At 42.6% G+C, this 27,380-nt stretch overlaps 1 protein-coding gene across 1 annotated transcript in view; it reads left to right on the top strand.

The window, feature by feature from the left end:
• Window positions 1–26,247, top strand: part of LOC126458386 (ubiquitin-conjugating enzyme E2 H-like) — a 60,474-nt gene extending 34,227 nt beyond the window's left edge. Inside the window, exon 2 of the mRNA XM_050095375.1 lies at window positions 25,533–26,247. The gene's annotated coding sequence lies outside the window, so the exon portion shown is untranslated. The remainder of the gene's footprint in view (window positions 1–25,532) is intronic.
• Window positions 26,248–27,380: the final 1,133 nt, after the last annotated feature.

Here is a 27,380-nt window from a genome sequence, read left to right as displayed (position 1 = left end):
ACTCCTCACGATCTCATAGCTAGATCTCCCTCGTTCCTTAAATCTACACACGTTAACTTTTACTAAGAATTCATGAGTGAAAACTTGCAGTATCTACCCTTCAACTAAATCGAGCCAATCAGTACTCTTACCAAAAAAAAAGAACCTAATTTATTCCACACTGCAGGTGTTGCTATTCTGCTGCACGTAGCACCAATATAGTTAGCAATAGCTATTTACAAGTCACCTGTACTGAAACTGCCCATTTCAGCCAGGCTCTTGTGTGTCGACCCTCCTCAAGAATAGTTCAACCGTGACTGACTTAATTCCATATGGAACCTTTATAAAACAAATATAAAGCGATACTATTACTTCTAACAATTTATTCTCTCTTTTACATGGCCTTCTACTCTTGTCCTCGTGGCTGGATGCTATCAAGGTAGTCTTCGCCACTCAAACCGCACATTTTTCCCACCATCCTTACATCTTGGGCCTGTTGCTCTTCATTCGTTGAAACTACGATAGGAAACACTCTTGGTTCTCTCATACGTCTTGTCTGTCCTTTCGAAACTAGACAATGGGTGCTTTGTTTATGCGTCTCCACGTCCGTCCGTCCCTCTTACGCCGTCTCAACATTATCCGCCATCCGTTTGGCCTCTGGCGCCTTTTACACTAGCCCGGTTTAGAGTCTGTATGCTGAAACTGCTGAACTACCACTGTCCTACCGCCGTGACTTTCTCCTCAGCAGGTATGCATGCTGTTTGTCTGATATGCGTGGCCACCCATCCTATTCTTCCTCCTTTGATGATTCCTTTGATCGCTAGTATGGGGCGCATCCCTCTTGTCTATTACCTCCTGGCGTCCACTTTCGGCACTTGCTACGCCGGCTTAACTACACACTACTTGCAGCTTTCCCGGTGGGTGTGAACCCTTCACCACTTTGGCTTCGTGATACGGCCCGTGTTAACCTTGGCCTTCATTCGCTTCCTAAGGACACTACTCCAGCCTCGCCCTATCGCCTTCAGTTTCACGACCTTCGCATGGAACTTTGCCATCGTACCTTTGTTTACATTGATGGCTCTCGGACTGACCGTGGTGTCGGGTGTGCCTTCGTCATTAGCGCCCACGTCTTTCGATATCGGCTTCTGGCACTCTGTTCAGCAGTTCTCCCTGTATCAGGCCACGGAGTACATCCGGCGACGCAGACTTTTAAATTGTGTCCTCTGCTCAGACACTCTCAGCGCCCTTCAAAGTCTATGTGCGCTGTACACTGCCCATCCCTTAAATACTGTTTACTGCAAACCGGTTTCAACACACTAAATGTGCCATCTTCGGATCTGAATGTAGGTTAATAATGGTTCAAATGGCTCTGAACACTATGGGACGTAACTGCTGTAGTCATCAGTCCCCTAGAACTTACAATTACTCAAACCTGACTAACCTAAGGACATCACACACATCCATGCCCGAGGCAGGATTCGAACCTGCGACCGTAGCGGTCGCGCGGTTCCAGACTGTAGCGCCTAGAACCGCTTGGCCACTGCGGCCGGCTGATTAATAAATGCTAATCTACATTCAGATCCGATGATGGAACCTTTAGTGTGTTGAAACCGGTTACACAGTAAACAGTATTTAAGCGATCTTGGCTTTTGAATTATTTCTACAGTAGCTCTGTTGTTTAACAATTTATAAACTTCTTAATTTTTGGATAAATAGAATGAAATTTGCTGTAGTAACTGAAAACTTTTTAGCACGACTGCATTTAAACTTTGCTCTCCACAATTTTTAGAATGGAGACGACAGTAGAACATGACCTCTGAATTGCGTCTTTATGATTCCTTGTAACCAATGTTACTTACAATACTATCTTTAAAGTTGGTACAGGTGTATTATTGCATTAGTGTAATAGTGCTGTAATTAAAAATTTCTATTACTAGTGATACTTAATCTACCATGAAAAAGGATATTTTCTTTTTAAATTTACTTTTTATTAAATAACTTGAAAACTGATCGAGGCAGCTTATTGGTGTCACGTATTTAATGTTTCTGCGTGAAACTTGGACCACATGCGAATTTTCAGCTTTCGGAGTCTAATATTTAGGGCCTTCAGTTTTTCGAAAGGACCCTGATTGTAACCAAAATATTACTCTGAAGTTGAGACATGTAACTTGTAATTGTGACATACATTTGCATATTATGAAAAATGTTTAGCTTTGTAGTTTGTTATTCAGCGCCACTTTTTTCTTAAGACCGTAAATTTTTCCTAACGTATTCATTTGATCATTCTGAGACTTTACAGTGTTAACGTTAATGTACTGAAGCATACCCTGACTAAGTTGGGAAAGTTAATTTAATTTTTAATTTCACACTAAGGTTATGGTTAAGTCCCTTGTTACATTAAGCACAGGCGCGTTATGACGATGTGACGCTGGTGATAATTAACTGGGGTAAGCCCCGACGCACTCGCTCGCCTTCGTACATCTTATAATTATACAGCGCTTGTTGTTATGAAGGGCGAAGAAACACCGGTCGGATACAGAAGTTGCTTCTCCCATCTCATAACGTGTTACGGGAACCTCCAGCTGCAGAGCAACTGACCTTCACCCTCTTAGCCCTCTCTCACTTCTACTTGCTTCTATCTCTTTTTATGATTCTTGGTCACAGTCAGTTTCATCAGGGTTTGTTTTATGTTGTTCCTCTCTGAGACTCTTCCTGGCATGGCGCTTATAGGATGGAGGAACTGATGACATTGTTTCGTCCCTTTAACCCTATCAGTCCAGTCCAGACACTACTAATTGTAAAGAAAACGCCGCATATAAGATGGACGATTGTCTGACGAAACGGAAAAAATGTATCTACTTCCGTCCTATCTAACTGGCACCTAATTGTTATGTGACAAAATAGCCGCCCACGAAAAACGGCAAAATAATTATTACACATACTAATATTTTCTGGCAGTGCGGTTATGTAGATACTATGATCCACATATACACTCGGGGAAATTCCAACAGCATCACAAAAACAGCGTCCGGCAAAGTTAAGTGAAACACCACGCGAGGCAATAAATGTTACTGCAGTTACTGCACCCGGAAAAAGAGACGCCCAAAAATATTGTGCAACGCCAATGTGGATCTTGGATCAGACAGCAACTTAACCAATCGAGCGTACATTGAAACATAATTCATTAAAGAAATCCATTGCACCGGTTTCAAATAAACGTGGCAGCTGGCTCAAACTAACCTTGCAATAGATGGAAAAAAAAGTATAAAAAGCTGAGAGACGAACGATTTTGCAGTGAACACATAGTATAGTGCATAGTGGGGCGATCACTCTGTTGTAGAAATAGTTCAAAAGCCAAGATCGCTTAAATACTGTTTACTGGATAACCGGTTTTAACACACTAAAGGTGCTATCATCGGATCTGAATGTAGATTAACATTTATAGACCATTTGGATATAACGATACATAAGGCAGACCAGCTGATATAAAATCATTGTCACAAAAGATAAAAAACAACTGCTCTCATGGTCATTCTTTTCCATAAGCGGTCTAGGGCGCTGCAGTCACGGACTGTGCGGCTGGTCCCGGCGGAGGTTCGGGTCCTCCCTCGGGCATGGGTGTGTGTGTTTGTCGTTAGGATAATTTAGGTTAAGTAACGTGTAAGCTTAGGGAATGATGACCTTAGCAGGTAAGTCCCAAGAGATTTCACACATTTGAACATTTTCCATAAGATATGTAAAACCGAAGCCACAAGATAAAACTATTTGGCACATGACCGCTGGTCATGGTCGGTTTTACATATTTTGTGGAAAAGAATGACCATGAGAGCAGTTGTTTTTTGTCTTTTGTGACATGATTTTATATCAACTGTATCGTTATATACAAATGGTTTATAACTGTTATTTTACATTCAGATTCGGTGATGGCACCTTTAGTGTGCTGAAACAGGTTATCCAGTAAACAGTATTTAAGCGATCTTGACTTTTGAATTATTTCTATATGAAGGATTCTACCGAGACCGAAAGTAAGTGCTAACTTGTATGTTTCGTTTCGACAGTAGGCAATGAAACCCTCGTAATTCCATCTGACTGTGAAAACTCGTAATTCCAGTAACTCCATAATCAGAGATTTGGAAGTGCACAGATTTCTCTAATACGACAATAACTAGGCTTCTGCTATACAGTCACACATGTAGCCACTTTCTGTATCACTGTATAATATTAAGAAACTGTTTTTTCTTCACCTGCAAAATTTAACAAAATGGGGTTAAGAGGTTTTCATTGCTACCATCTATTTTATATTTATCATGTGCACTCTCTTAAGCTTTTGGAAAGTGTTACTGTAAGTACCATTACAATCCTAAAGCTTTTCAGTCAAAAGAAAAAAGCCTCCACTGTTGTCATTGGTGTCACCATTATCGATGCGACTTTTTCTGCTGCCGTGTCAAAGGAAGCTGTCGGTTAAGTACCTTGTGTGTTCTTAATGGATATTAGTGCCCAAGACGTGGAAGTTCCATTCATATGGCGAAAGAAACACCAGAAGTGATCAACCATAAAGCAAAATGTGTTTTATCCTTCTGACAAGGGAACCTCCCCATCGCACCCCCCCTCAGATTTAGTTATAAGTTGGCACAGTGGATAAGCCTTGAAAAACCGAACCCAGATCAATTGAGAAAACAGAAGTTGTATGGAACTGTGAAAAAATAAGCAAAATATACAAACTGAGTAGTCCATGGGCCACATAAGCAACATCATGGACGAAGTGTGCTTAGAAGCGCCGTGGTCCCGTGGTAGCGTGAGCAGCTGCTGAACGAGAGATCCTTGGTTCAAGCCTTCCCTCGACTGAAAATTTTACTTTCTTTATTTTTGCATTGTTATTATCTGTCCGTTCGTTCATTGACATCTCTGTTCACTGTAATAAGTTTAGTGTCTGTGTTTTGCGACCGCACTGCAAAACCGTGCGATTAGTAGACGAAAGGACGTGCCTCTCCAATGGGAACAGAAAACATTTGATCGTAAGGTCATAGGTCAACCGATTCCTCCACAGGAAAACACACCTGATATATTCTATACGACACTGGTGACGGCATGTGCGTCACATGACAGGAATATGTTGTCGACCCACCTAACTTGCACACTTGGCGAATGGTTAAAAATATTCTTCTACCTTGCCCGATTTAGGTTTTTCTTGTGGATATGATAATCACTCCCAAAAAAGTGATAAAAACATAAGTTTGTCACATAAACTGAAAATAAAAAATTTAAATTTACACTTGATGGAAGATTTTTTTTGTAACCATATATATTTATTTAAATATTTTAACAACGATACATTTAAAAAAAAAGACATTTTATTCTATTAATCTATTATCCTAGTGATGGTTAATATTATTGTCATTTTATGTGTTTTCGTTTTTATATTTTACTTTTTCGTTTTTCTCTTATTGTTTGTTCCTTAAACCCTTTTACATGGCCATTTGTCGTCTTTTTTTTTGAGGGGGGTAGACATTGCAGGGCAGGCATAACAGTTTATATTTGGCATCGTTGCATTGATTTGAGTTTATGTTTCTGTATTTGATGCACTTGTGATGACACAGGCACATTGTGTATTCTGGTTTGATCTCTTCCTCTAGTTACACTGTTTAGTGGGACAGTATGAAGGAACGTCACCATGATAGGTGGAGCAGAAGTGGAAGAAACTTTTTTTTTACATATACTACAGAATATACCTAATTGAAGAAGAGGGAAAATTTTGTCATATTACATAAGAGAAGCAGAAAGGATAGTGTGAGTAATCAATAGAATTTTATAGGCACAAAGTAAAGGAAATCAAAATATCTAATAATAATGAGTAGTTGGCACTTTCCACTAGGGAGCACTTTGTGTCACTGATTCCACTAGGAAGAAACACTTTATACTACTATACTTCACTATTTGATGCGAGAAGAGAAAGCTCTTTATCTTTTGTGTTGCACTTGTTCACTATCACTGCACACGTTATTCTTGTGGTGAGTGTGGTGAAGTGGCTGGTGGCGGTGCTGAGGGTCACAGGCTGGGGAGGACTCTGGCGATTGCTGTCTGCAGTGGAATCTGCAGGAAGTTTTTGAAGTTCTCGTGGTATCGCCTGTGCTGCTAGGACCTTTCGTTCCGCAGCTTCTCACGTTACCACGAGACCACGGCGCCCTTCGATCCTTCCGTCCTTATTGTTGCTTATCTTACCTTGAACTACTCAGTTTGTATATTTTGCTTATTTTTTCAGTTCTACACAACTTCTTCCTGTTTTCTCAATTGATTTGTGTTCAGTTTTTCAAGGCCTATACACTGTGCCAACTTATAACTAAATCTGAGGGGGGTGCGATGGGGAGGTTCCCTTGTGAGTGTCAATTTTTGTAGTATTAACATCTTCAATATTGGTAAGTTATGAATAAATATTTGTTTATACAAAAAGACAGGTCGCCTTCATTTCACTCACTGCTTTTGGAATTTCAGTCACTTCTAACTACTATTCATATTCAGTGAAAGTAATAAATTCACTGGCATTCTACCGATTGGCAGTTAGTGTGAATACTAAGTCTGTATTGCGAATCGTTAAATATTAATAACTTCTGCGATAGTTCCTTAGACGATAGTTTTAATAATCAGTTTTCGGTCGATCCACGCAGCTATTTCAGTTATCGACAGCTTCATCCGCTCGTCGCAGTTTCGCGATCTCCGGAAAGTGTGTGTACATTTGACCCTGTTTCCAATAAGCGCTACTGGTATCATGTTGTCTAGAGAAAGTTGGTTGCAAACCGCAGCGCTCTGAATCATCTTTCTCTTCATAGTCCATTTCCGCCGACAAGGGCTGTCTGCATGTTCGTCGCATATTGTCGGGCGATATGCCCAACAGATTCCTCTGAAGCTGTGCGTCAGAGTCTCAGTATTTATGACGAATAAACGCTGCATAGTCTCCAGCGAAATAGTTCGTCCATTGATACTGCGCGTGGAGATCTCATATGAAGCAAAAGCCATGAACACCGCTGGTGATCTGAACACAATAGGACTTCAACGACCATGGTCCCAATGAGTCATAGGCCCTTGATGTCGTTCCCATTTGAAGTAGGATGGAAGAAGAAAGTGTTACATAACAGCTCCTGTTAGACTGCAGCACGGGTAAAGAAATAATTGTAAATAATCTGTTATAGTAAGCATGGCTAGAGACTTACACAGCTTTTCTTTTTGTAACGACTGGGACATTTTTTTGCTGTGTCCTTTCTTTGCATCACTTGCGATGCTTCAGTTTTTTGTGTTAATTGTTTGGAAAGTGAAAACAAAAACTATTTATTTGTAATTACCTATATAAAATAATGTTATGCTAGACTTTCCACTAACTCCACCATAAGGCTGTTGCGTTCAGTGACGCCAAGCGAACAGTTCATAATAAGTAAGAAGTTGATGCAGTTGACTTGGAGCGTGGTTGGAGTGTGTCCCAGAAGTAATGGTCAGTATTCAAGGGTATGACAGGAATGATTACTGGAAGCAAAACCAATCTAGTAAACATGTTCTCTAAAATGCGTACCTTAAGAGCTATGAGCCCTTCGTCAGTCGAGGAGAAGTGTTTCACAATAGTGAAGATGAAAAAGTGCAGATACTGTAGCTCATGAGGTATGCATTTTAGAGCCCATATTTACTACGCTTCTTTGTTCAAATGATCATTCTTGTCATATTCCTGAATCTTCTGTGGGTGCTTAAATTTGTGTTTATCATGTATGTAAAACAATTTACAGTATTTCTTCTTATCTTTTGCTGTTACCTCGTTGATGAGTTATATGGCTGCATGGAAAAATTAAGTAAATAAGCCTGGTGAAGGTCGCAGTTTTGCCTCGGCGAACCATCTCCCAGTCACTAAGACGGAAAGAAGTTCCGTTTGTATGACTGAGAGAAGGGCACGGTCGTGTCGCACAAGCGTTTTCTCCAGCGGGAGGAGTCGACCGTGCCGATGCTTGCGGCGTGTCGCTGTCGGTGCGCCGCTTACTCGACTGCAGTTAATAATCCGAAAAGAGATTAGCAGTTTTTCTCGATAATGATTTGTCCGCCGTTTCAAGTAACATTGAGATGAGTGTAGAATTTTGTGTGTTGTCAGGACTCCTGCCCAGATTATTGAGTAGGCTACGTTACTAATGAGTCCCTGGTTCAGGCCTTATTAGTCAGTGATTAAGCCAGTCACGATTATCTGCGTCATAAATTAACAACTTTGACTGCGCATCCATTTCTCTTAAAATATATTTTTTTAATGGGAAGTCGAGATTTTATTCACCAGTTTTAACATTAATATATAGAAATGGGTCATATAGGAGCCATAGTGATGTCACGTGTAAAGTATTTTAAGGTTATAGCAACTCAAGGATGTTGTAATATTTAACCACAGTTCCATAGCTGTCGCCAAGTCAACAACAAACCTTGGGAAGTTGGTCTGTCCTGTACGTCACAGAGTACACGTAACAGGAGTCAGACTAACCATGGGAGATGTAATTACCTTTTGCAGATGGGGAAAGATGTTCCCTGGGGAATCCACCTGTGACTTCCTAAGACACTCAGACCTAGGCCTACTGTTGAAGACTGCCCTTAACACTGGTACCTTAGAAAAGTCTCTCATTTCTTGGACACTGGAGCAATTGTGATCTGTTATGTAAATAATGTCTAGAAATACAAAAAATATGTACATGATTCAAGATTTACAAAGTGATGTGTAAATTGACATTAATAATAATAATAATAATAATAATAATAATAATAATAATAATAATAATAATAATAATAATAATAATAATCATCATCCCCGTGGAGGCCCGGGAAAAGAATCGGCCTCCGGTATGTTCTGCCAGTCGTAAAAGGCGACGAAAAGAACAAATCCCTAATAGGGCTAACCCCCCTTTTAGTGTGATTAGTTGGTTCAGGACAGAACTAAAGAAGCCTCGGACAAGCGCCGTCATGGTCGGGGACGACGCTTGAACCCTATGCCCGCCCACAATGGTAACGACACTGCTAGCCAACTGGAAAATGATTTAAATCCAAATAGAGGTGTTTTGCAGGATATGCTTCCTGCAACCACCCTAGAAGGAAAACAAAGACAGAGGATGAGATGGTCAGATGAAGTTAATCGACACCTCATGTTCTGTTATTACCAAGCAACAAACCTAGGAACCAACACAACTGGATACAGATCACAAGTATACACAACATTTATTACCAGATACCCAGAATTAAAATTTTTAACAGAACAACGATTAGCTGATCAGATCCGTGTAATAATAAAAAATAACAGGATACCCCAGTCAGAATTAGAAAACATCAAACAACAAGTACAACAAATACTGGAACAAAATAATGTGCAATCAGAAGAAGAAGAAAATACAGTAATGGACTCAAACATCCCAGAGCAAACAAACAAAGAACAACATGCATCAATTAAACAATCAGAGAAAACGAAATCTTAAGACAGCCACCAGAACAAGCACAAATAGAACACGAAGTGACAGATGTTAGATATAGAAGAAAAATTTCAGCTAACATATATAGAATACAAAGACACAAATACAGACATTAGACCATTCTTGCGTAGACCACCAAATAACCCACAAGTCGAAACAACAATAAAAACTATCAACACAATCACACACAACAAAATAAATGAAAACACAACTATGGAAGAGTTACAACTACTGGTTTATATAGGAGCACTCACTACACTAAATATACACACTAGGCAGAGATCAGAACCACCCAACACACAGAAGAAACCCACAAAACCAGCATGGCAACACAGGCTACAGATCAAAATAGAAAAACTGAGAAAAGACATCGGACAGCTAACACAATTTATAAGAAATGAAATCTCGGAACAAAAACGAAAAAAGTTAGGTAAAATCTCACAACAAGAAGCGACAGAGCAATTAGACGAAAAGAAGCAGAAATTACAAGCATTAGCCAAACGACTCAGAAGATACAAAAAAGTGAAAATAGAAGGAAACAAAACCAAACATTCAACACAAACCAAAAGAAATTTTACCAGAGAATAGATAACACACACATCAAAATAAACAATCCACCAAACATAACAGACATGGAACACTTCTGGAGCAACATATGGTCAAACCCGGTACAACATAACAGGCATGCACGGTGGATACAAGCAGAAACACACACATACAAGATGATACCACAAATGCCTGAAGTGATAATTTTGCAACATGAAGTCACCCAAGCAATTAATTCTACTCACAATTGGAAAGCCCCTGGAAATGACAAAATAGCAAATTTCTGGTTAAAGAAGTTCACCTCAACACATTCACATCTAACTAAATTATTTAACAGTTACATTGCAGACCCATACACATTCCCTGATACACTTACACACGGAATAACATATCTGAAACCTAAAGATCAAGCAGACACAGCGAATCCAGCTAAATATCGCCCCATAACATGCCTACCAACAATATACAAAATATTTACTTCAGTCATTAAACAGAAATTAATGACACATACAACACAGAACAAAATTATAAATGAAGAACAAAAAGGCTGTTGCAAAGGAGCATGAGGATGTAAAGAGCAACTGATAATAGATGCAGAGGTGACATATCAAGCTAAAACTAAACAAAGGTCACTACACTATGCATACATTGATTACCAAAAAGCTTTTGATAGTGTACCCCACTCATGGTTACTACAAATATTGGAAATATACAAAGTAGATCCTAAATTGATACAGTTTCTAAATGTAGTAATGAAAAATTGGAAAACCACACTTAATATCCAAACAAATTCACATAATATCACATCACGGCCAATACAGATTAAGTGTGGAATATACCAAGGAGACTCATTAAGTCCTTTCTGGTTCTGCCTTGCTCTGAACCCACTATCCAACATGCTAAATAATACAAATTATGGATACAATATTACTGGAACATACCCACACAAAATCACACATTTGCTATACATGGATGATCTAAAACTACTGGCAGCAACAAATCAACAACTCAACCAATTACTAAAGATAACAGAAGGATTCAGCAATGATATAAGTATGGCTTTTGGAACAGACAAATGTAAGAAAAATAGCATAGTCAAGGGAAAACACACTAAACAAGAAGATTACATATTGGCTAACCACAGCGACTGCATAGAAGCGATGGAAAAAACAGATGCCTATAAATATCTAGGATACAGACAAAAATAGGAATAGATAATACAAATATTAAAGAAGAACTAAAAGAAAAATATAGACAAAGACTAACAAAAATACTGAAAACAGAATTGACAGCAAGAAACAAGACAAAAGCTATAAATACCTATGCCATACCAATATTGACCTACTCATTTGGAGTAGTGAAATGGAGTAACACAGACCTAGAAGCACTCAATACACTTACACGATCACAATGCCACAAATATAGAGTACATCACATACATTCAGCAACAGAAAGATTCACATTAAGCAGAAAGGAAGGAGGAAGGGGATTTATCGACATAAAAAACCTACATTATGGACAGGTAGACAATTTAAGAAAATTCTTTCTAGAACGAGCAGAAACTAGCAAAATACACAAGGCAATCACTCATATAAATACATCGGCTACACCACTGCAATTTCATAACCTCTTCGACAACCCTCTAGATCACATAACAACAGATACGAAGAAAGTAAATTGGAAAAAGAAAACACTACATGGCAAGCACCCGTATCATCTAACACAGCCACACATCGATCAAGACGCATCCAACACATGGCTAAGAAAAGGCAATATATACAGTGAGACGGAAGGATTCATGATTGCAATACAGGATCAAACAATAAACACCAGATATTACAGCAAGCATATTATTAAAGATCCCAATACCACAACAGATAAATGCAGACTTTGCAAACAACAAATAGAAACAGTAGATCACATCACAAGCGGATGTACAATACTAGCAAATACAGAATACCCCAAAAGACATGACAATGTCGCAAAAATAATACATCAACAGCTTGCCTTACAACATAAACTTTTAAAACAACACGTTCCTACATACAAGTATACATCACAAAATGTACTGGAGAATGATGAATACAAATCGAAATATCCATACCCAATACAACAAATATACGAAAGAAAACAGGAGAAAAAATTGAAAAATACATCCAACTGGCTGAGGAAGTCAAAGACATGTGGCATCAGGATAAAGTTGACATCATACCAATTATACTATCAACTACAGGAGTCATACCACACAATATCCACCAGTACATCAATGCAATACAGCTACATCCAAACATATATATACAGCTACAGAAATCCGTAATTATTGATACATGTTCAATTACCCGAAAGTTCCTAAATGCAATATAACACATACCGTACAGTTAAAAGGAAGTGACGCTTGTTCAAGGTCCGCGTCACTCCATTTTTAACCGGACTTAACGTCTGAGAAAGTGAAGGAAATAATAATAATAATAGAAAAGGGTGGCTGTTTCCCTGTTCTTCCTTATGGTTAGACAGCCACACGATCCAGGAAACTACTTTGAACGATGTTTCTTTCGGCTGATCTTAGGTTTATGTATTAGTTTATGTCGTGATTATATTACAGTTTTACTATCTTGCGAGGAAAGAGCATAAACTTGTATACATACATATAAACTGCGATGTGTGATTTTTTAGCATCAGTTTAATACAGGGTGTTTCAAAATGAATATACGGGTTTTAAGGCATTGTAGCACATATTTCATTCACCTTACAATTATAAATAATACACCAAATGAAAGAGAAACACAATTTTTCTTACAGTTATACAGTGTGAACACTGAACACATACAGTCGATAGGAGAGGTGTTCCGAAACCTTGATAAATGTCAGGAGCAACTGTTGCAAATGCACTGTTTCTAAAGTCGGATGGATCAGCTGGTATCGGAGGCACATACACATGATCGCGTCAGATAGTGTGTGTGTGTGTGTGTGTGTGTGTGTGTGTGTGTGTGTGTGTGTACGTACGTGGAAGTCATGCATAAAATGCTGTGTCAAATGCGCCCAGTCTCGGATACAACTTCGTTTAATCATGAAACATCAGCTACAGTTGATTCGCCGAAAAATAAAGGCTCATAAACTTTTCGTGGGGATATTTCTTGGGGCTAAGCGTGAAAGACTCGCACTTGTTCAATACGTTTTTCAGTCACTCTTTGTTATTCCACACTGTTCCCATTGCGCACAGGTATACAAACAAAACTGTTTGAGTTGCTCTTTCAGTTGGTGTGTTATTTACAATTGTAAGTGGGACGTAATAAATGCTACAACGCCTTAAAACTTGTATGGTCATTTTGAAACACCCTGTATATTGATATGCAATCGGTGTTCTGTCATTACCAGACAGTATTTAAAGTTAGTGTTCCATTGATCAAAGCACGGAAAAACCGTTATGATGTGGAACGTGTAAAATGCACAAGAAATGCACACAGGAAACAAGCTTTTTCTTTTTTTTACGTTATAGTGTTATACCTAAATATTTATCTATCCCATTTCCTTAAATGGCACAAAATACATAAATTATATCTCCAGTGAGTGGGTGTATGGTTGCTCCAACAAGGGTACTTGTGCAGGTGGTATTCTTGCAGATCATGATAGTAGGCATCTGGAAATGTGATGTGAAATGGCTGTGCATGCAGTTCTGGGGGAAATTCTACAATCCTGCTAGACTGTAAGACATTCAGATGTGTTACACTGTAGTGAAATAGTGCAGACTATCGTCGAACTTGGAAAACTAAGGTCATGAGGAGTTTGATTTTAGGTAGACTACCTTGAAGTATGTTGGATTAAGTTTGGATTCCGTATGAAGCAGGAAAGTGGTGGGAAATAGAACAGTTGAAGCACTATGCCCTGGAGTCTACCTAACACTTCACCCCATACATCTACATCTTACAGTAGGAACTGCAAAGAATTAACCAAAAATTGTAACAAATTGCCCAAAAACTGCAACTAAACATATAAAATTATATTATTCCACGTCGCTCGCCTAAGTAGTTATTCCACAGTCCTCTACATATGGTTTCACAACACCTTTTACTCTATAACAACCAACAGAGAGGTGATATTGTCTTTAGACTTTGTGTAGAAGATATCAAACTGAGAAGATTAAGAGCAATAGAGCCATTTTTAACTCAAATGCAGGAGAAGCGAATGGAAGAGTTAAATTAATTGGAATAGTTATCAGAAAATGTCATGAACTGTAAAGGAAATAGCATTGTAGGCACAATTGCAATCAATTCTAGATGTTTGGAGCACTTATGAAGTAAGTATGACAACAAACTGAACGAAATCAGACATCAACTAAGTGATGAAGTGCAGTGGTTAGCACAGTGGACTCGCATTCGAGAGGATGACCGTTCAAACCCATGTCAGGCCATCCTGATTTAGTTTTTGGATGATTTCCATAAATCGCCTAATGCAAATGACAGGATGGTTCCTTCGAAATTACATCGATGCTTTTCTTCTCCAGTCTTCCCTAATCAGATCTTATGCTCTCTAATGACCTCATTGCTGACGGGATGTTAAACACCTATCTCCTCCTCATCCTCATTAACACCCTGCTAGGATCATAATTTGCATATAGCCCATATGAAAGTGTACCTGTATGGACTAGGTACTGTTCTGCTCCCATAAAATCCTGTATGCTCCAATATGTAATGAGTGAATGTGGATGGTGGAGAGGGTTCACAGAATATTTGTGGCGATAAAGTGTAGTTCTAAAATTAAAGTAGGAGCAATTGTTAAACTGTGTAGCTGACTCTGTTTGGACATACTGTCGTCGACATGTAACACCAGACAGTAGGCTACGGTCTCACGCAGTGCAGCGAGGGCACAGCACCATGCAGGCTCTGTCAGCTTGGTGGCTGAGAGCGGTGCCTGCAGCTCTCTGACTCAGTGCAACTCCATGTGCGTGCACTTCACAGTTTGTGTTTTGGAAGATTGCGAAAGGGGGCCACTTCCCGGTGTAGTCTTAGGATAGGATCAACTTGTCTTAATTTAAACTACCACATTGTGCTACCCATAAAAATGCCAGTAACGAGTGTTTGCTAATAATACACGTTGCATCCATGACCTAAACAGTTTTAAAGTTAGGACAAGTTCTCTGGCTCTGTCAACCAGAGGGCTTGCCGTCATTTTAAACTTACACTAAGTGAATTCAGTTTTCCTTCTATTTTAAACTTGGGGAAAAGTGAGCTTTTGGATTTCGAGCTTATGGTGACAATAGTCTGAACTGTGATGCCAGAGGGTTGGGGAAAACTGTTTAAACATACCGCAAGTGGAAGTTAGAGAAAGTGAACTGTAATGTCACAAGTGTGTGGAAAACAAATGATTTTTGGATTTCCCACCTTTGTAAACTTAGAATAAATGAAGTGACTACAGCGCAGAAAATGCCCATTGTTTGAGAACTGGCACAGGGAAGAGATGTGACCTTAGGAGACAATCTAATTCGTCCCAGAATTGGTACATGTAGAGGAGGAGTATGGGATTGAATGGTTGAACTCTTTCTTCCAGAACTCTTCTAGCTACATTATTTCCACGAACAAGGATCTGATGACCGTGGTCTGCAGAACGTAGTTGCAGAAATGAAGATGTCTTGAGCAATGTACACCAAAAAAGTTGCAGAAAAAGGCATTTAGATTTTAATGTTCTGTCTACACTGATTGTTTTCGAAACAAGCGCAAGATTGTATAGGAAAAGGGCAGAAATGGGAATTGGCTGTGCCCAGACTTTGTATCCAGTGATTAAATGAAAACCCCATGAAACTGGTCTCTATGATAGGAAGGGGTTTGAATGGGGAGTTTGCCAAATGCGTGTAGGATTGAGTATAATACCATGTGGAGCTCCCTGTGGCATTCCTGGAAATGGAACAGCAGATCAGCAGTCCAAAGCAGTTAATCTTGACAGAGGAGGTCCATAAATGAATACTAGCTGTGGAACTGTTAAACGCCCTCAATTTAACGATCATAGAAGTGGAATGCAGAGTGGCAAGAGTCGTGCAACTACAGAGGCAGATATTATGCATGATTCAACCCAGTACAGGCACAAGAAGCTTCAAAGCTCTAGAAGGTTCAAGAACACTATAACATGCCTTACGTTCAACCACAGCAGCTACACTACATTTTTATATCATTACCAATATGCAGTTGCAGCAAATAGAACGCCAACCAGTTGTTTGTTGGCTGTCCAGCAAATAAAATGTTAAAAATCAACTGTCGCAATGTCTGGTCAACATGCACTTGGCGTTTTCTGCCATTCCAAGTGTTAGACAAAAGATCAAACCATGTGTGAACTACATGACCTGGATGGAGCAATATTTTCTGGTCCATGGTATCGTAGGTGACACTCAGAAGTGCTGTTTTTTTACCACTTGTTACAGCAGATCAACTCGGAAGTGGAGCCCCATGCCCTCCCATATGAACAACATTGGAGTCTTCTCTCTTAGACTATTTTGATTCACAAGTGCACGTTGTGGCTACAGTTCTTTAGCTGCCATGGGCTTAATTTATATTCTTATAGGGAATGAACTGCCAGGTTCAGGGTCTGTCCAGAGACTGCCTTTTCCAATGTACCAAACCGCTATATAAACAATTTTTCCCAAATTTCCTAGCCTGGGACATGATCCTCATCCAGTCACCAAATGATGGACCTCAGTGACCACCTCAAAATCAAAGACCCTATTTCCCCATCATTAGAGTTTCTGAACAATCTATCCAATCTTCTGTTGCCTTGCAGGGCTCCTCTAAAGTGTTTGCTGTCCACTGTATTCGCTGGTCCCAGTCACATACACAGCCTTCCAACTGAACTGAGTTGCTCCCTACTTGCAAACACTTGCAAAAACTATGGCAACAGTGCCATTATCACTGTGTAAGACGTCCCTCGTGCAGTAAAATGGGACACAAAGCTGAAGTCTGTTAGTGACCCCTAAAGATGAACATCTGTTGTCTGTATGGAGCTCCTCTATCTCTGACTCAAGGGTTAGATGAGGTGCCTGAGGCCGCCTCACTGGATGTCCTACATGTCCAGGCTGTGCTCCTTATCTCTCACACTGGACTCGCATTCGGGAGGACGACGGTTCAATCCCGTCTCCGGCCATCCTGATTTAGGTTTTCCGTGATTTCCCTAAATCGTTTCAGGCAAATGCCGGGGTGGTTCCTTTGGAAGGGTACGGCCGATTTCCTTCCCAATCCTTCCCTAACCCGAGCTTGCGCTCCGTCTCTAATGACCTCGTTGTCGACGGGACGTTAAACACGAACTACCACCACCACCTTATCTCACTCTTAACTCTCACAGTGGAAATTAATACCATCCAATGGTGTTCCAGACTGATACTAATTCTTCCATGACTATCTTGTTTGGGGACTTATCATTGCATCGACTCCCTTCCAATTCAGGCTTTCTCCAGACAACCCGCAGCTACAGCAATGGTATTACTGAAGTCAGAGGACAGTTTACTGCTCAGATTCAGTACCAGTCTATCATCTAAATGGCATGCATCCTGATGGTCAGCAAGGAAGGGGCCATGAACATCCTCACTGTGGGCTTGTTTAACACCTTGGGCTTGGAAGTCCTGGACTCTGCTAACAGCGTGCAGCCTGCAATGGCCAGCTCATATTTATGGGACTTACGCAACAAATACAACTAAATTATTTCTCAACCCTCGACTGGCGTCACAGGTTTTGAGGTTCATGTTGCCCAACTTTGTCAGCCATGCCTCACTTCTTCAAGGCATGCAACATTCGGTTTGTTCTCAGGGAGAAGCTACAAATGGAGCTCCAGTACCTACAAGAGGAAAACATCTTGAAGGCAGTACCTAACAGTCGGTGGACATCCTGATCATTATTGTAGAAAAGATAAATGTGTCCCACAGGATTTGCAGAGATTTAAAGTCTACGATTAATGCACAGTCCGTTATCAACACCTACCCTATCCTTAAGCTCAAGGACATTAAGGCATGCTATGCAGGTGGCAAGATCTTCATAAAGATTCACTTGTAGTGTGGTTATCTTCAACTCCCTTTGGACGAGGCATCATGAAACAGTTTAGTGATCAACACCTCTTCTAGGCTATTCTGCTACAACAGACTTCCGTTTGGCATCGTAGCCCCCCCCCCCCCCCAGCTATTTTTCCATGATACTCTGAAAATCTGAATCAGGATATGCCCGGAAGAGCAAACCAGCTGGATGACATTACTGTTACATGTAAAAAAAAAATGCTCGAGTATTAGCGAACAACCTAGATTCCCTTTTTGTTGTGCTCCAGCACACAAGTGTGTAGTACGGCAAGGACAAATGCTATTTCTTTATGAACCACATTATTCAGGCCATCCAACAACATCAGACACCTAATGATACTAAGCAACTACAGCCAGGCTTAGGCCAATCAAAATACTATAGAAAATTCATTCTCCATGCAGCAACCATAGTAGATACGCTTCATCAGCCCTCCAGAGGGCTCACCACTCTTTGGCGGACTCGTGCTTCGCTACCACAGGGCCCCCGCCTTGGCAACATTATTTTCCCTTCCGTGCTGCGTGTCTATCCTCTTGCTATTTTTTTCCCTCCCTTGGAAGACATGTCTGGGATGTTATGGGGAATGTTCTGCATTGTCTGTCGCTGACATAAGAACAGTATTACCTTTGTTTTTCGCTCCCTTTTTCTTTCTTTGTTTCCCTTATCCTCTCATTCCTCTGCTTCGGCGTTTGAGGTTCCTCGTTTTCTTCTTCCTCCCTGTGAACTCCTGAAGGCCGGCACGCACGACTGACGCATAACGGGTGACTGGGTAACGTGTAATTCCCAGCCTCAGATCGACAGGTAGGGTTCACATGTACCCACTGGTAAAGGCCAAGCCCAGGGAGGGGTGTTTGCGTGAGCCGCAACCTTCCCAAATTGCCGATTGGTCCGTCTGTCAGGTGTCCGGGAGGTTTTACCTGAGGTGTGAACAATCACCTAAGGCGGGTGCGCCCCTTTGTGAAGGGGCCCCTAGTTGGAAGGAGCATGCCATCGGAGACACTGGCAATCATGGGGATTTCCTCGTGATGAGTCAATCATCTTTGCACTCAGCGTCTACAAAACGTAAACGTAATGAGGCTAATGATTCAAAGACCCTTTCTGCTGCACCACAGTTCCTTGTGGTTTCACGTACTGAAGACAGTCAGTCCTTTGCCATGGTAAATCCGGTTATTATTCAGAAAGGTGTTTGTGCAGTTGCCAACCCTGTGAACTCCTGCTCATTTATGGAATGGCAATGTGCTTTTGGAGACTACTTCTGATTCCCAAGCACAAAAACTGCTTGCTGCCTTGCTTCTTCCTGGCTACCCTGTTCGTGTTGAGGCTCATTGAACTTTGAATTCTTCCCATAGTGTAATTTACACCAGGGTGCTCATTGGTCTAACCGAGGCCAAAATCCAATCTTACCTCTCTGATTACTGCCGTCCATTGTGTAATGAAAAGGTAGATTCCTCCTAGAATGGTGCTTCCATGCAAGATAAAAGTAGGCTACGAAATTCAGTCTGGCAAGACATTCTGAACCCACTGATACCAGTGTAATCGTTTCAACCACCACAGAACGTCTTGTCAACACCCAGGCAAATGTGTAACCTGTGGTAGGGATGCGCATGAGGGCGATTGTCTGCTGGGTAAAGGAAAAAGTGCCATACCCAGTCATCGCAAGTTACTGGCTAGTCGTAACCCTGCATTCTCCTGTCTGGCACCTATAGTTATGTTCTTGTTACCCCCTCGCTCCATGAAGGACATGGCCACGCACAGATATGCAACCTCCAACTCAGCTCCGAAGTTGTGAATTCACCCAGTGTCAACGTATCGCCATCCCCCCCCCCCCGTCCAGCTGTGCAAGAAGCCATCAAGCTCTTGCCTCAAATCAAGTGGTGAAGCCACCAGCTACACAACCGGTAGGTGGGAAAGGACAGGAATAGTACTCTCATGCAGACTTCCTTCGTCCCTCCGACCAAACAACACTAGAGTCTTCCTCTGACTGGAAAGGCTCGAAGTAGTCCACCAAAGGCAAACAGTCTTCTCCTTTGCCAACTCAGATCCTCTTCGATGATGTTGCCACATATCATCTTAGCCTGGCCAGCTCCATGTCGCCAGTGCGCACCACCAACCGTTTTTCAGCGTTGGACTTCACAGACTGACTGCGCAAGCAATCCACTGCTTGTTTGGACCCCATGGAGCAGGATCCTCTTGCTTCTGTGCCCTGTAGTAGCGACTCTTCACAGGCTGTCACTTGGCATCTCTTGTCATTTGACTCTCCTCCAGTGGAACGTTTGTGGCCTTCGGTCCCACAAGGATGATTTACGTCTGCTTTTAGCATCGCAGTGTCCGCCTTCAGGAAACTAAATTGCGCCATGACCACTTTGAGCTTTCACATTTCTTACCACTTCGTTTTGACCTTCCCCCTGAGGTTGGCATTCCATCTCGTGGGGGTGTCCTGCTCCTCATACGAGATGACATTCATAGTCAACCCATCTCTGACTACCCATCTTCAAATTGTTGCAGTTTGCCTTTTTCTTCCCCTCCTGACTTTTTCCTTCTGAACCATTTATATTCCTTCGTCATTCGATGTCACAAGGGCAAACTTCCTTCAGCTTACTGGGCAGCTACCTTCCCCATTTTTGCTACTTGGTGACTTTAATGTGCATCGTTCCCTTTGGAGTTCTTCCAGGACCTGTCAGAGAGGTGCCCTCTTGGCTGATCTTATTCAACTCAACCTCTTCTGCCTTAACACTGGAGCACCCACTTTCCCTTCCGACTCCTCACACACCTTTTCCCATTTGGACGTTTCCTTCTGCACTATCCAGCTTCCCATCGTCTTGAGTGGTCCGTTCTTTCTGACACTAACTCGAGCGACCAATTCCCATGTGCTATCCGTTTGCTAATCCCTACCCTATTTGTGTGCTCGCCCAAATGGCAGCTTACTAAAGCTGACTGGCAGCTTTACTCCTCCCTGGCGACCTTCGAAGAACAAGGTTTCCCCAGTTGTGATGATCAAGTGGAATATCTCACAAATGTTACCCTTCCTGCTGCAGAACATTCCATTCCTCTCACTTTCTCTTTACCATGTCGCGTTCCAGTCCCTTGGTGGACTGAGGCGTGCCGCGACGCGATTCGCGCGTGGAGACGTGCTCTTCGCGTTTTTAACAGTCATCCTATGATGATGGCAAACTTCATTCATTAGAAACAGATGCGCGCAAAGCGTCGTCGCGTTCTTCGGGATAGCAAAAGGGCTAGCTGGATTTCATTCAATAGTTCTTTTAACAGTTCCACCCCTTCCTCTGTCGTGTGGGCCAACCTCTGACGGCTCTCAGGGACCAAAATCCATTGCCCAATCTCTGGCCTGACAGTAGCAGACGATGTTGTCTTGGACGAACAGCTAGCTATCTCAAACACATTGGGCCGCCATTTTGCGGAAGTTTCGAGCTCTTTCTACTATCACCCCGCCTTCCTGCATCGGAAACGAGCAGAGGCGGCTCGAGCTCTCTTCTGTGAATCGTGAGTGCTAACATGCCGCCATTATTATGAGGGAGGTAGATCACGCTCCCGCTTCGTTCCGATCCTCCTCCCCAGGGCCAGACGCTGACCACATCCAGATGTTGCAGCGCCTTTCTCTTGCGGGCAAGCACTTTCTGCTTAACACATACAACCGCATCTGGACAGAGAGCACATTTCCCGGACGCTGGCGTGTAGCCACCGTCATACCCATACCTAAGACTGATATGATTCATTCCCAGCTGGTATGTTGGCTCGAGTCTCGCAATTTACTGGCGAATTTATAGTGTGGATTTCGAGCGCAGCGTTCTGCAGTCGTCAATCTAGTTACTTCGTCCACTCATGTCATTATTGGTTTTCTGCTGAAATTCCAGATTGTGGCCGTGTTTTTCGATTTGGAGAAGGACTAAGACACCAGCTGGAGAACTTGTACCCTCCATACTCTTTACACGTGGGGCTTCCATGGACGCCTGCCCTGTTTCCTTCAGGCAATTTTAAAAGACCGAGTTTTCAAGATACGTGTGGGTTGTGCCTTGTCAGACACATTTATCCGGGAAAACGGTGTGCCTCAGGGTTCTGTCCTGAGCATTGTCCTCTTTGCTATCATCATTAACCTTATAATGGCCTGTCTCCTGCCACGCATCTCCAGCTCCCTTTTTGTTGACGATTTTGCCATCTATTGCAGTTCTCCGCGGACCTCCATCACTGAGCAGCATCTTCAGCGATGTCTTGATCGTCTTTACTGCTGGAGCACCGACAATGCTTTCGCTTTTCCACTGACGAAAACGTCTGTATGAATTTCTGGCGACGCAGTTAGTTTCTCCCACCATCTTTACATCTTGGGCCTGTTGCCCTTCCGTTCGTTGAAACTACGAAATTCCTGGGCTCATGCTCGATAGGAAACACTCTTGGTCCTCCCATGTGTCTTACCTAGCAGCCCACTGTATGCGGTTTCTCGATGTCCTACGTGTCCTCAATGGTTCTTCTGGGTTGCTGATCGAACCACCCTCCATTTGTACCAGTCCCTTGTCTGTTCGAAACTCGACTATGGGTGCATTGTTTATGCATCAGCACGTCCATCCCTCTTACGCTGTCTCAACACTATCTACCATCGTGGCATCTGTTTAGCCACAGGCGCCTCTTACACTAGCCCAGCTGAGTGTCTGTATGCTGAAGCTGCTGAACCACCACTGTCGTACCGCCATACTTTCTCCTCAGCAAGTATGCATGCTGTTCGTGTGCCATTTGTGGCCACCCATCCTATGCCTCCTCCTTTGATGATTCATTTGATCACTAGTATGGGGCACATCCTGGAGTCAACTTTCGGCACTTGCTATGCTGGCTGAACTTCACACTATCTGCAACCCTTCACCACCATGGCTTCATGAAGCGCCCCATGTTAACCTTGGCCTTCATTCGCTTCCTAAGAACACTACTCTAGCCTCGGTCTATCGCCTTCAGTTTCACGACTTTCGCATGGAACTTCACGTTAATACCTTTGTATACACTGATGGCTCTGACTGATCGTGTGTCAGGTGTGCCTTCGTCGTTGATGCCCACGTCTTTCGATATCGGCTTCCGGCACACTGTTCGGCTCTTTCCTCTGTCTCAGGCCACGGAGTGCGTCCAGCGACACAGCATTTTCAATTGTGTTCTCTGCTCAGACTCACTCAGTGCCCTTCAGAGTCTATGTACGCTATACACCGCCCATCCCTTAGTGCAGTGGGTCCAGGAAAACTTGCACTTGGTCACTCTTGGTGGAGCCAGTGTGATGTTTGTGGGTTCTTGGTCATGTCAGTCTGCCAGGAAACGAGGCTGCTGATGCTGCTGCCAAGGCTGCAGTCCTCGTACCTCAGTCCGCGAGTTCCTATATTCCCTCCGATGACCTAAGTGTTGCCGTCTGTCAGGAGGCGGTGTCCATTTGGCATCGCCATTGGTCCTCCCTTCACGGGAATAAGCTCCGGCTTATTAAGCCTCTCCCAGCGGCTTAAACGACCTCCTCTCGGCTGGGAGGAGGTCATTTTAACTAGGCTGAGTATTCGGCACTGCCTTTTCTAGCCATCGTCATTTGATAAGTGGCGCTACCCCATCACTTTGTACAAATTGCGCCCAAGTTTTAACTGTCCACCGCTTCCTGATGGAATTCCCATTTTTTAACAACTTACGTTCCTGCTTGGGTTTGCCGCCTGAGTTATCAGCCGTTTTAGCAAATGACGCGCGGGCTCTCGACCGCATTTTACTTTTTATCCGCCAAAGCAATATGGCGAAGGCCATTTAATTTTTAGGTTTGGACTTCCGTTTCTGTAAGGTGTCTCTTTTAGTCCTTTTTCCACATGCCTGTTTTAGCTGTGTTCTATTATGTCAATTGAGGCTGATGTACAGTCGTTTTTTAATTCCTCTGTCTTCGTGTTCTGTAGTTTTGACTTGGGCTCGTATGACACGAGTTGTTTTTTGCGCCCTAAAGTAAAACAAAATCAAAACCAAACCACTTTATTAGTTATTACAGGAAAAATGTTAAATGGAACTGGATATCTGTAGGACTATGTGACAGTCTTTAGGGACCAAACACAAGCTCTTCTGCACCTGAAATGTCTTATGGCCAATGACCTGTCAGCCATTAATTGTGGCAGCACTGGATTATGGTTTGAGCATGGTTTTATCACATGAAGTCAACAGCATGGTATGACCTAATGTATTTATCCCCAGGACGTTAACGCAGGATCAACTCAGCTAGAGCTGTATAGAAAAGGAAGTTCTGGTCGTTTGTGCCCTCACAACTTGTACTGTTGACGGATGACGAACCTCTTATCATGGTTAAAGGCCGCCAGACATATTCTTACCTGGGCAGTGCATTGTCTCTAGCAGTAGGCAGATTTTGTCCATCTACTCTTCAAATATAAAGTATCATTCCACTGCTCAACCTGCCAATTCTGACGTTCTCTCCAGACTTCCAACAGGCCAGCACCCAGAATTTGATGTATGACAGGTGGTCTGTTTCCATGTGGGCAATGAAGCAGACGCGATACTCATCGCCTGTCACTCCTCTAATGACTTGGTCATCTGAGAAGTACTCTTGACTATTGGACCAAGGATGACCAGTGGACTGAAAACATCTGGACTATCTGGACTATCTGGTAGCACAAGCCTTTTGGTATCGTCGCAACAAGCTATCTGCCCGTAAAGGCAGCCTACTACAGGGGGACAGTATCGCACTCATCACATGATTCCATACACCCTCTGGCATCGCATATTGTCACTCCTCCAACAGAACACTGGGGGATAGCGCTGACAAAGCGGCTGGCTAGGCAACATCTATATTGGCGTGAGAGTGATACATTGCCAACATGGTTGCAGATTACCACAACTGTCAGTTTCAGCTTAGCGGTATTTGCCCTGTTGTAATACATCTCCTTGGCCATATCTCCACTTAAATTTTGCAGACCCCTTTTAAGGGTCTTCCTGGTTCATTGTTATCAGTTCAGTCAGTGGCTTCTCGTATGTGTCACGCATATCATCATCATCATCATCATCATCTCAAACAAGTCAGACACTGACCCATGTATTTTCGACCAAGGAGCTTTCCATAAAACATCCAGCAGATCGGCAGAATGGTTTGTCTGCACATAAGTCACTACTAACAGAGGTGCATTGATACTATCCACTGGCTAATGTACGACCCTATTTTTCGCTTCATACCGCTTTACCCCACAATACAGAGCCAGGCCAACAGAGAAATTACGTGAGCGACCACACTGTTCATAGGTTTCCATCGTTCTTCTGACTTGATCTGACCCCCCTCCTTAACAGCCATAACCCCCCCCCCCCCCCTTATTGAATTAAGTATAAAGTTCGAGCATTGTTTCTCCAAGAACTGCTGCCACTGAGGCTAGACCTTGTGAGAAGTGGAACTAAAAGATGGCTCTGCCACAAACAAATCAACCAAATGTACCCCCAGTGCACACACACTTCTACCGTGGTCTTTCACAGTCTTTTGTTCCAGAGTTGGACTACCTCCCTCTCTCAGGGCCACGGACGATGCTGACCAGCCACTGTGTCAACTGGTCTTTCAGCCTCCAGCTTCCAGCGAAGTCAGCACCCCTATGTCCCACACACCTGCTCCGATGGAGCCCTCCAGGCTCACTGATTCCATGACCAGCCAAGAGGAAGGTGAGAGCCTCCTGGGACTTAGAGACGTGGCACACTCTCTCGTCCATCGTGGGGAGGGGTGCTGTGTATGGGCTGTTAGCCCTGCCTATCAGCAACGCTTCATACACAGTGAGTGTGTCCAACCCAGTGAAGCGACAGGGGCCACACCAGCAGCCTGCAGATTAAGACCAGGCTGGTAGGTGGCTGCACGAGCGTCACCAGAACAGTCTTTCCTTAGTCCTCCCGGCCAGTTGCCAACCACAGTTGTGGTTCATCAGAGCTTGTTGCTAAGGAAAACATCGGAACTGTCAATGCAGTCTCACAGCCGATCAGCGCCACAGTGGAGCCGCCAATAACTACCTCAGACATCGCCAGGAAGTGGCTCTTCCGCCTGAGGCTGAAAAATGTCTTTGGAATTTTCCATCTCCTTTGTCTTAGTTTGTGAGAGAGTGAACTCGGAATTTGACTTTCTTCTTTATTGGGGCCACCTGGCCATTTACAAACTTGTGTAAAATCAGTGATTAACACGAAGTACTACAAACAGTTCCTTTAATTAACGTGCTCTTGGAAGGAGCTTTTGTTTATATATTTATTAAAAAACTTATTGTATATTGTTTATCTGGGCTGAGTTCGCATTGCTCCTAAACCAGCACAGAACATATCAGTTCCACTGAGGAAGACACAGACGTATTCCTTTTCCATCATAGTCCTGTTCACATTTGATTTTATTTTTATTTCTTTAGTCGGTTTTTTGGCATATATGCCTTTATGCCATTGCCATACTACTTAGTTAACACATGTTATGATAAAAAGAAATTACAGCATTTTCAAACGGAGTACACAGTAGCAGGCTACAAATCAGAGCGTATAATAGTAACTAGCAATTATTTTAGGTTATTGAGAAAAAGATACAGAATAGTAAAAATTCAGACTATATTAGCATAAAGATATATTAACCTAAAATTTGGGTTATAAGATCGTTTCCAAAAGGTAAAGATGAAGCAATAAATAGATATGGCACTATCACGTGTCACAGTCCATGGTACAGAAGCCATCCAGGGGAATAGACGTCCAATTATATGGAAAATATCAGGATTCTAAAAGTAATCACATTTTCTAATGTGTGGCTTGCAGCGTGGTTGTTACCTTCACTGCAGCTCTCGCCCCACAGTGAAGACGGTTGACAGTACCAGATACACAAGTTTCCCACGTTTACACACTGCTGCAAGGGGGGGGAAGGACTGCGTTCAGTGGCAGCAGCGTAAAATGTGTGCTACTGAGGGCTTGTAGCGTTGATTCATTCGTCATGGCCACCGCCAATCAGATGACGCTCAGGAGGTTTGTCTGTGCACCCTCTTGTTTTGACTCTGCTGGCAGTAACTTACCTGAGTTTAGTGATGAACAGGGTTTGCAACATATACACTAGGGCACAATATGCCTCGGGCATCGATTACGTACTCCTGTCGGACAACTTCAGTCGTTTCGATGGGTTCCTATTGTGGGCTTGCGGAAAACTGGGTGTACGCATTGATGGATTGCTGCACATGTTGGGCAGAATATATCGGCGGTGTGTTGCCACTTTCAGCATTCCTGCACCTGTAGACCTGTAGGTTCGCTTAGTACAGAAGCACGTCAAGACAGAGGCATTTTGTTAACGTTGGTTTCAGATTGAACGTCATTCAGGGAAGAAATCTAGCACATT

Source organism: Schistocerca serialis, chromosome 2, assembly GCF_023864345.2.
Source record: "Schistocerca serialis cubense isolate TAMUIC-IGC-003099 chromosome 2, iqSchSeri2.2, whole genome shotgun sequence".
Taxonomy (NCBI): Eukaryota; Metazoa; Arthropoda; class Insecta; order Orthoptera; family Acrididae; genus Schistocerca; species Schistocerca serialis.
This window is presented reverse-complemented; position numbering and strand designations above follow the sequence as displayed.